Source organism: Mastomys coucha, unplaced genomic scaffold (assembly GCF_008632895.1).
Source record: "Mastomys coucha isolate ucsf_1 unplaced genomic scaffold, UCSF_Mcou_1 pScaffold1, whole genome shotgun sequence".
In the NCBI taxonomy this organism is placed as follows: Eukaryota; Metazoa; Chordata; class Mammalia; order Rodentia; family Muridae; genus Mastomys; species Mastomys coucha.
The window spans coordinates 35346808-35356501 of NW_022196891.1; the positions used below are offsets into that span (position 1 = coordinate 35346808).

General features: G+C 44.9%; 1 protein-coding gene across 1 annotated transcript in view; it reads right to left on the minus strand.

Moving 5' to 3' along the window:
* Nucleotides 1-9455, minus strand: part of Nek7 (NIMA related kinase 7) — a 135991-nt gene extending 126536 nt beyond the window's left edge. The window contains exon 1 of the mRNA XM_031384090.1: nt 9247-9455. The gene's annotated coding sequence lies outside the window, so the exon portion shown is untranslated. The remainder of the gene's footprint in view (nt 1-9246) is intronic.
* Nucleotides 9456-9694: the final 239 nt, after the last annotated feature.

Genomic DNA, 9694 nt, shown 5'->3' on the forward strand with positions numbered 1-9694 from the left:
GGGAAATAGTCATAAACAAAAAGGAGCGACAATGTTCATAAAGTATATGTTTAAAACAGAAATCACCGGCAGGAGGTTTTAAATGACCAAATGGGCGTTCTTAGACAACGAACTGCGTAACCAAAGGCCTGTTTCTAGACGCAGGGAGAGAAGACTGGGGAACCCAAGTAGTAGTCACATGTTATCAAAGCAGAGTGGAAAGTAGGCAGTCATGGAAAAGGTGGGGAGGAGCAAGCTACTCGTCCTAATGTTCTTGAACGCTTTCCAGCATGGCCAGACATTCAAGGCAGAAAACTCCGACGTAACACGGCAGGGAAGCACAGGCAGGTCTCTAGCCTCCAGAGCTAGAGGCAAAAGCTCTACGGGGCAAAGCAAAGGAAGTTTGCTCTTATGCAAAATATGAATAAAGTGACTTGGGAGCGAGGGAAGTAGTAAGCTTTCACACTGAACTGCAAGCTCTGGAACAACGCAGCATCAGCAGCGCACTAGGAAGCAGGAAGGACGAGCTAAAAGCAGCGCACTAGGAAACGGGCAGGACAAGCTAAAGCTGGCGTGGCTCCTTTTTTTCTTTCACCTTCTCCAAAGTGGTATGTTTCTCTGCTTTGCTCAGTTGTTATTTAGACAACATTTATCTTCTTTATTTAGGAATTTATAGCCTAAGAATGATTTCAAAATATTCATCCATATTGAGAGGAGGCATTGTTGACATACTCTAGGAGCGTCTGACGGCTAGATGGACGCTAAGCCAAGATGTGGCATAGGCTTGACAGAAATCACATCTGCAATAGGAAAGAGTTCTCATTATAATGAAAAGAAAAAGATATTACAACAGAGCACTCTCTGTTGGGGTGTGAGGGATCCCAGCTTCAGAGTCATCTGCACGATGTCTTGACAATGCTCATTTCCAACACAGAACAATCCTTCCGATACCAAAGTTCATGATCATCAAATCAGAACTTCTAACACGGGCACTCCGAGGACCACAGCTTCAGAAAACAATTCTGAAGAGCCGTATAAATTTTTCAATTTACAATTTACAAATGAATTATGTAAATCTACAATGTACTATTTCAAGGAATCACGAGATCCCATAGGATGGATCTGATCCATTTCTACTTGACAAGAACTGTCAACACACAGGGATCACATGCAATGAATACACCTAACACAATTTCTAAGAGTAAATCACTGACTAAAGAAGTAAAGAAAACTTAAGCACTGTTTGGTGTCTGAAACACAGCAAAAAAAGAAGAACTTAGCAATGCAAATATGAGTGGCTATTTTAAACTTTCAATATACTAAGTAACAATGCTTGACTTTTACTAATAAAGGCATCTGAGCAGACAAGCTGTGACTACCCAGGAACATTGACTTTTCCTGTCCTTATTAGTAAGCAAGGACTCCTCCCTAGAACAAGACTCCATCCTGGCCACTTCTTCTTCCTTAAACTGACAGAGCATCAAGTCCTAATGTTTCCCCGCCCCCTCTCTCCTGCAACAGAAATACTTCACAAGGGCACACTTCAGCATTCAGATATCGGAGACTGAATAAAGTGGTTAAGGTCTTAACATGGGTGCTGAAAGGGGGACAATGTTCCCTGTCTCTCAACAAATTTTTACTGAGCAAACAAGAGCCACCAACAAAACACTAAGAATTTGCTAAGTTGGGGCAAAAAAACACACTGCATATCATCAGGAGCCTGTGCAGCTTCCACAGACTTCACCACTATTAGAAAGCAAAGACCAAGCAAAAGGGGAAGCTGTCCATCAGGAGAAATGGGATCCAATGTGATACAGGTGAGAAGCCGCACCCTTGGGTTTTAGCTTATTCCCACATTCAATGAGAAGTCTAATCTAGACTTTGGCAGCTTCCTTCTACTTCTAAAAATACATGATTTAGTAAGTTAGACATTTGCAGTCCCCTCAGGGAAACTACCAAATAATAATGAGAAATGGAAAGCCTGGTTCCGGAACATTGGTTTCACTGTTTCAGTAGAATACTATTCCTATTATAAATCTATAAAACAATGCCCGTCTTGATCGCCAAAGATACAGCCCTTCCACAAGCTTAAAATCTGCCATTATGGACAAAAGCCTCAGAAAGTTCAAAATCTTTCATATAGCAAGGAATCGAAGTAAAGAATAGAAATAAAAATATCATCACTAACTTTTAAGTGCAAGGAAGATTAGAGGTACAGTGTGATGCAAAATTAGGCCCTCTGAAGGACTGAGAGGACAATGCACAATTCTATAACTGTGAAGTCTAAGTCCTAGACTGCCAACGGAGACCCTGGAATATAGGAGATGCCAGGAACATAACAATGTCTACAGAGAAAAGCTGCAGGTACTGTGTAGACTGAACTCTAGAAAATCACAGTATGACAAATGGCAGAGCCAAACCACTAGGGTTATCTAAGCCCACAGATGTTGAGAGGATGCCACCAAGGGACCAGGTGCAGGATAGGGAATTCCAGACTTTGTTTTTTGCTCTCCATGTTTCTCTTGGAATCTTTCCTTGCTGTGCCCCATCCCTCCCATTTTAAATGACGCTTACTTTGTGCCACTGTATACTGAATACACATGATGTAGATTTTCCATTTTACAGGAGTTCACAGCTAAAACTTTGGACTTTTAAATAATGCTGGAACTCTTGGAACTAAGTTAGACTGACCTGTGAGATAGCCATGAACTTATGGGAGTCCCTTCAGAATGCTGAAGTTTAAATGTGAAAAGTTCCCTGTGGGTTCATGTGTTCGAACATTTCATCTCCAGTTATGGTGCTGTTTTGGGAGACGGTAGATCCTTCATGACATTGAGTCTAGCTTGTAGAGGTGTATATCCTTTGGGGAGGAAGAGTATCTTCAGAGTTAAAGCCTGGCCCTGCTTCTGGTCCCTCATCTGTCTCCAGCATCACTAAGCTATGAAGAAGCCATATTACACACTCCTGCCAATCATGGTCAAGTCTCTCCCATGACTCCTCTGACACTAAACACTGTAGCCTCCCAAACTGATCCAACATCAACCTTAAAAAGATGTGACCATTAGTATGACCTTATATAAGAAAACACAGATGCAGGCATACAGAGATGCTACCATGTGACAGAAGCAGATTTGAGTGATGCATTTATTAACCAAGTAAAGACAAAGTCGGCCACCAAGGCAGAAGGAGAAGGAGAGTGAGCAGAAGGGGGTAGAGGAGGAGGGGGAAAGGAGGAAGAAGAGGAGGAACAGGAGGAGAAGGTGGAGGAGAGGAGGAGGAAAAGGAGGAGGAGGAGGAAGAGGAGAAGGAGGAGGAGGAGGAAGAGGAGAAGGAGGAGGAGGGGGAAAGGAGGAAAAAGAGGAAGAAGAGGAGGAGAAGGAGAAGGGGAAAGGAGGAAGAAGAGGAGGAGGAGAAGGAGGAGGGGGAAAAGGAGGAAGAAGAGGAGGAGGAGAAGGAAGATGAGGAGAAAGATGAGGAGGAGAAAAAGGACGAGGAGGAGGAAGAGGTAGAGAAGGAGGAGGAGGAAGAAGAGGAGAAGGAAGAGGAGGAGGAAGAGGAAGAGGAGGAGGAGGAAGAAGAGGAGGAAGAGGCGACAACGAAGACGTGTAGCATACACTTTCCCTAACCTTCAAAGAGAAATTTGCTCTTTAATGTCCATCCTTCAAAACTGGAATGGAATCAGTCCAATTTGCTTTATGATGCCAGCTAGCAGTATGTTACAGCAGCTCTAAGAAACTCACATAGCTACAGTGTCCCAGGGCTCAGTGATTCCAGTTCTGTAGTGGGAATGACTAGGGTACGGGTCTGGGGCACCTAGAGTAGCAACTTCCTCCTTGATGCAGCCAGCTTCGCTTTAAAGAAATCATTAAAATGCTATCTCAAATGTGCAAGCATTAAATTATAAATATGGAAATCACAGGGCAAAGGGAAGGGAGAATTTAAGCAGAGGAAGATGCAGCTGCCAAACTGTGAGGCACCCTCATCAGACAAGGCCAGGCCAAGCAAGATCAGAAGTCTGCTGGCTATTTCCGTCCTCTGATAGTTCTATGAATAGAGAAATGGAGGAAATGAAACCTACTATTCTGCACTTACAAAGATGTTCTCATTTACAAGTCAAAGCAAGCTGATGAGAGCTGAAAAAATTATAGTCTGTACAAACTAAGACTACTCAACACAGGTGATTAAAAGCGGAGGAGGGCCTGGCAGTGGTGGCACAGGACTTTAATCCCAGCACTTGGGAGGCAGAGGCAGGTGGATTTGTGAGTTTGAGGCTAGCCTGGTCTACAGAGTGAGTTCCAGGACAGCCAGGGCTACACAGAGAAACTCTGTCTCGAAAAACCAAAAAAAAAAAAAAAATAGAGGAGGAGGAGGAGGAGGAGGAAGAGGAGGAGACAAATCTAGGGCATTGGGATTGGGATCGGGCTTCTCCACATCAAGGTAAACACAGCCAAAGAGAATACACATGCAGGAGGGTCAGATAAAGATGTTCCCTGTAGCTGAAGGCCACTGGCCACGAGCTCTAAAATGCCCCAGGTTCCACCTGGCCTCCCTGAGGACTTCCAGAGTCAAAATTCTTACACCTAAGGTCCACTCCCAGCCAAGACGAACAAATTCGACTGTGTGATTTGCAAGGTGTTTCATTTTCCATTGCATTCCACTGCTTCTCAATACTCGCACCCCAGCCAGCCCAAAATTCATTCTTAGACTAACTAGGAGGCCTTATTTCTCCCCATGGCCACACGCTCCTTGACAATAGGCCCCTTCCAGTAATTTATTATTTTCCTTTTTCATTAGAAAGACTAAGTCCACTTTTCTTTCCCTCCTCTTTTTTTGGGGGGTGGGGGGTGGGGGAGGCTGGAGGTGGTGTTCGGTAGTGGATGTGCTTGCTGTCTGAGACAGCTTCTAGCCCAAGCTGCACTGGCACTCCCATTCCCACACCTCAGCTCCTTGGCTCACCCTGTCTAGAATACAGCCCTTTACTTCCATTCTCCCTTTTTCATTTCTCTTTACAAATTTTTTTTTTAAAAGGCTTACTAAATCACACATGCCCAAAATGCCCTCTAAAGGTAACAGTCAAACCAACAGTAGGCTAGAATAGAACACTAATGAATGAAGCATGTCAGAATTCACTCATGGGCGGACTATCACTAGTTAAGAAGCAGATAAATGGCTGTCATTGGCTCCTATCTGAGTTTCCTAAGGAGGAAGCAGGACACAGCACCCACTCACACACTATTTCCATGTCACAGAAGGGGTCTGGGGTACCCAGAGGCCAAGGCTGTGTAAACCTTTAGACAACTCCCATCTCCTTTCCAGGCATTTGTGAGTATGCATCTCCCTGCAGATTATTTTCTCTAGTAAATCTTTTCTACATCTGTTCTAGTCTAGTAAATATTTTTATGCCCTTGCCCTTCACAGCAGGATACCAACCTAAGTGGTTCACATGGTTATGAACACCAATAAGCAAAATCAGGGAATGCATAGTGGATATTATACACAAGTTCTAAGAATAAAAACTTTCCCAGTGCACTGTTGTTGGAAACTCAGTGGCTTAGAATTCATGTGCTGGCCTTTGATGTTATCTTCTATATAAATACAGTTTTATTAGAGCACAGCTACAAGCACATATATGGGTACTGTCTGTGGCTATAAAAGCAGGAACTCTGGGAGACAATACAGCCCACAAAGCCAAAAATACTTATTATGAGACTGCTTAGAGTCTGTGAGCCTATCTGTACATAAGCAGCCTGGAGTTTAAAGTAGCTCATCCACACAAGAGCTGTGGCAACATACACAAAGGACCACTTTCACTAAGTCATATAAAACAGACATCTCTACATTTTTATAAACCAGTAAATTTTTCTCATTTGTACACTGTGGCTAGCTATTAACTCCAGTAAAGCTCACCCTATTAGGTTATTATATACACAGTATGACTGAGTGGCTTTTTAAAAGAAAGATTAAAAAATCATTTATCCTGATCAAAAAAGTAAAGGATGTTCCTTAGCGTCTGTCCTCATTCCCACCCCTCACCATAAAACCATAAACGATAAAGCTGTTTTCTTTAAAAGGCAAAAAATATTTTGAGAAATATGTTAAACACCACAGGGATAATCAAACTATCAGTTGGAAAATGACAACTGATATTTTCCAACTACTGATGAAGTAGTTTAGAAACTTTGCAGCTATATAAGTTACATAAGTTTAAAAATTCTAAGCCAAGGACAGTAACTCATGCCTATATTCTCAGCCCTTGGGAAGCTAAGGCAGGAGTATACCGTGAGTTCAAAGCTAGCCTGAGATGGATACAAAGTAAGTTCCAGGCCAGCATAGGCTGCAAAGTAAAACCCTATGTCAAGAAAAAAATGTTAAACTGTAAATTGCAAATTGTAAAATTATGTCCCACAAATGCATATGCTGATATATCACCAATATTATATCAGCTACAATCTCCATGGATAAATAAATTCTAGGAGGAAGAATTAAAATGGAACAACTTCAAAAGTATAAAGAGATGGTTCTTAGAAAAACATTTCAATATTTGTAGAACTGCACATAAAGCAATTCGGAGTAAATAGCAACTACCCATGTCATATAGTTCTAAACTATAAATTTCACACACCTTCAGAACTAAAGTAAGCTTGTTAACTAACTGCACAGTAGTTTAGATTGTGAAGTAAAATGTCTGCCCACACACTAGTCAAATATTTGAAAAGAAAAAGGTGAAAATGAGAACAGCTGCCCTAAAAATTCTTTTAATAATAAAATCGACTTAAGCCGGGCAGTGGTGGCGCAGGCCTTTACTCCCAGCACTTGGGAGTCAAAGGCAGGCGGATTTCTGAGTTCGAGGCTAGCCTGGTCTACAGAGTGAGTTCCAGGACAGCCAGAACTATACAGAGAAACCCTGTCTCGAAAAACCAAAAAAAAAAAAAGAAGAAGAAGAAGAAGAAGAAGAAGAAGAAGAAGAAGAAGAAGAAGAAGAAGAAGAAGAAGAAGAAGAAGAAGGAAAGAAAGAAAGAAAGAAAGAAAGAAAGAAAGAAAGAAAGAAAGAAAGAGAAAAAAAATCACAGGAATTTTACTTTTTTATTTTAGTAAATGCTCAATACTTAATGTTTGTAGTAAGCCAGGGCTGAGAGGCATCAACTGAAATCACCAGAAGCCTGGAACTGCGGGGGGGGGTGGGGGGGGAGTACTGGCAGAGTGTAATTGCTCTGCACTTCAGTTTATTTGAAACTGAGGTGCTGGGTTTTAATTTAGTAAGAAAAGACACGTCAGCAGCATCTGCTCACCGCCTCCGCGAGTTCAGCCATCATAACAGGTGATTTCTTCTGTTTTACTAGGCTGGAGAGAAACTAAGTGTCCAGTGAAGACAGCGATTGTGGGAAAGGAATGGCGGGAGACGGGTATTATCCAGATAAACTTTAGTAGTTCAGATCACAAAATAGGTCTGTTCGTCTGAAAATGCAGTCTTGATTCTTAAAGCTAATGATTGTCTTAGCCGTATTAAAATTGTCAAGCTGCCATAAAAGTGTCTGGTGAGATTTCTTCTAGGTAGTTCTTGGTTTTCAGTTTCACATGCTCTCGGGCAAAAGCCCCAGTCAGTCAAGGACTATATTTAATTTGCTGACCATGTTCGTTTCTTATCTGCTATGGTTTCTATGGTTTCGGTGGAAGAGGTGACTTCAAGCTGAGCCCGAATCTTTAAAGTTAGCAAAGAGCGCAATGAAAACCAGAGCTCCCTCCTCTCTTTTCATGCACTGATTTCACAAGACTGAACCTCTCAACCCTTCTTTCCACCAGCCCACATCCTCAGAGAAACTTGGCCTCCCTCTCTCGTCCAGGGCAGCAGTAGGAAGTACCCGCCCTCCTGAGCCGGGTGTCCTCGCCGTTCATTGGCTGCAGTGGCTGTCAGTGCCCAGAAGGGCGGGGACTCCCACCTAACGTTGGAATCTGAGGACTGCGTGGTCACTGGGTCCAGATGGCCCTCCACTCCGTACCAGAGTCCCTTTCCCTCTTTCTCCGCAGGCCTTCCTCCCATCATCCACTTTTCTGCCCCTCTAAGAAGTAAAGTTCTCCCCGCCAGCCAAAGCAGAAGATACAACTTTTTGGGATGTAGAATTATGGACCGGATCTCTCAGAGTGGTGGCAAAGGGCTGTGACGATGAAATAACTGCTTAGGTTGCATGCAAGTGCACTGGCCATCACGAACTACTGCAGCCATGAATACTAGTGAGAAATGCTACAAAGTACCGCAAGCTGTATTGTGTATTCATCATTTTGAGAGTTTGTCCGGTTGTCCCAAACTATAAATTTTTGAGTGCGGGTACTAAATCTTTTTTGGATCACATCAACATCCCATCGTCTAGAAGAGAACAGATTTTTAATATGCTTATTCGGAATGTTATTCTGTAAAGCAACCTACCAAAGCACACCATCGTGAATGGCTGTAGGCAACGCGCCTACTGAGAACTGCAGATTCCTTGGAGGAGAAACTGAAGAGTGGTCCTAATAATGCTCTACAAACTGCGAGCATCTAATTGTTTTTAATTACAACCTTTAAGATTAGTGATCTCAAAGAAAAAAAGTCATTTCATCTCGAGATTGTTTTTGCTATATTCAGTTCCATCACCAGAATTGTAAAGGGCACAAACGTATCTTACTCTAAAGTAAGTATATTCTTAGTGTTTAGCCCGGGCAAAGACAGGCTATTCTAGTACAGTATGTGAGTCAATAAATGCATCTCTTGAGGGTCTTCCAAGGCCTCTAGCACCAGTCGACATTGCTCACCAGCATCCCTCACGGCCTCTCTAACTTCACCTTCGCCCCATTGTAACTCAGCACATACTCTGCTGCATCCCAGCCCTGGATCGGTCTCAATAGGTAGGTCCTCGACCCGACTACCCCACCACTCACGCTCCACTCCTTGTCCAAGAACTTCACTTTTCTAAACAGGGTTACAGCCGAATCGGTTGAGCCAATCCGCGAGCGGTAAATAGCCAAGGTGACCAATGAGCTCGGCCCGGAGGCGGGTCTTCGCTGGATTTCCTCCTGTCGGAGCCGGGAGACCTGTTGCCTCCACCACCGCGGCGGTGGAGCTTCCCGGGGGTCGAAGCGCCCGGGGTCTGAGCTCCTGCAGCCAGCGGCCAGCACCACGCTCCGCCAGTGGCAAGCGTCCCGGGCGATCCTCTGGGACACGCGAGCCCGAGGCCCCACGCGGCCCGCCCGCTCCCCGCACCGACCCCACCCGGCCGGGCCGTGCAAACTCACCGGGGCGCCGGGGCAGCTCGGTCCACGCGGGATGCAGAGCTGCGGGGTGCGGGATCCCCGGCCGATCGCCTCTCCCCGCGCCGCTGCAGGCTGGGGCTCCCACCCTGCTCGGCCGGCGCTTCCCACTGCGAGCCTAGCAGCGGCCCATCCTCCCGGCTCCGCTCCTCCTCCGGCCGCTGCGGCTGTCAGGAGGGTAAACATCCCGGCATCCCCGAGGAGAGGGCGGGCCGCCGCAGGCCCCTCCCCGCGCCCGCACCCTGCTCTGGAGCCCACGCTGCCACTTTCTTGAGAATTGGGGTGTGCCTCGCTGACGGCAGTCGGCCCCTGCCTCCAGATCGGCGTAGTTTGATCCCACTCTCTTTTACCAAGTGGTTTAAGCTGCCTCTACACCGTGTCAGTGCAGGCAAACGAGAGTTGTCCCGGAGTCTGGCTAAGCAAATCTAGTTTT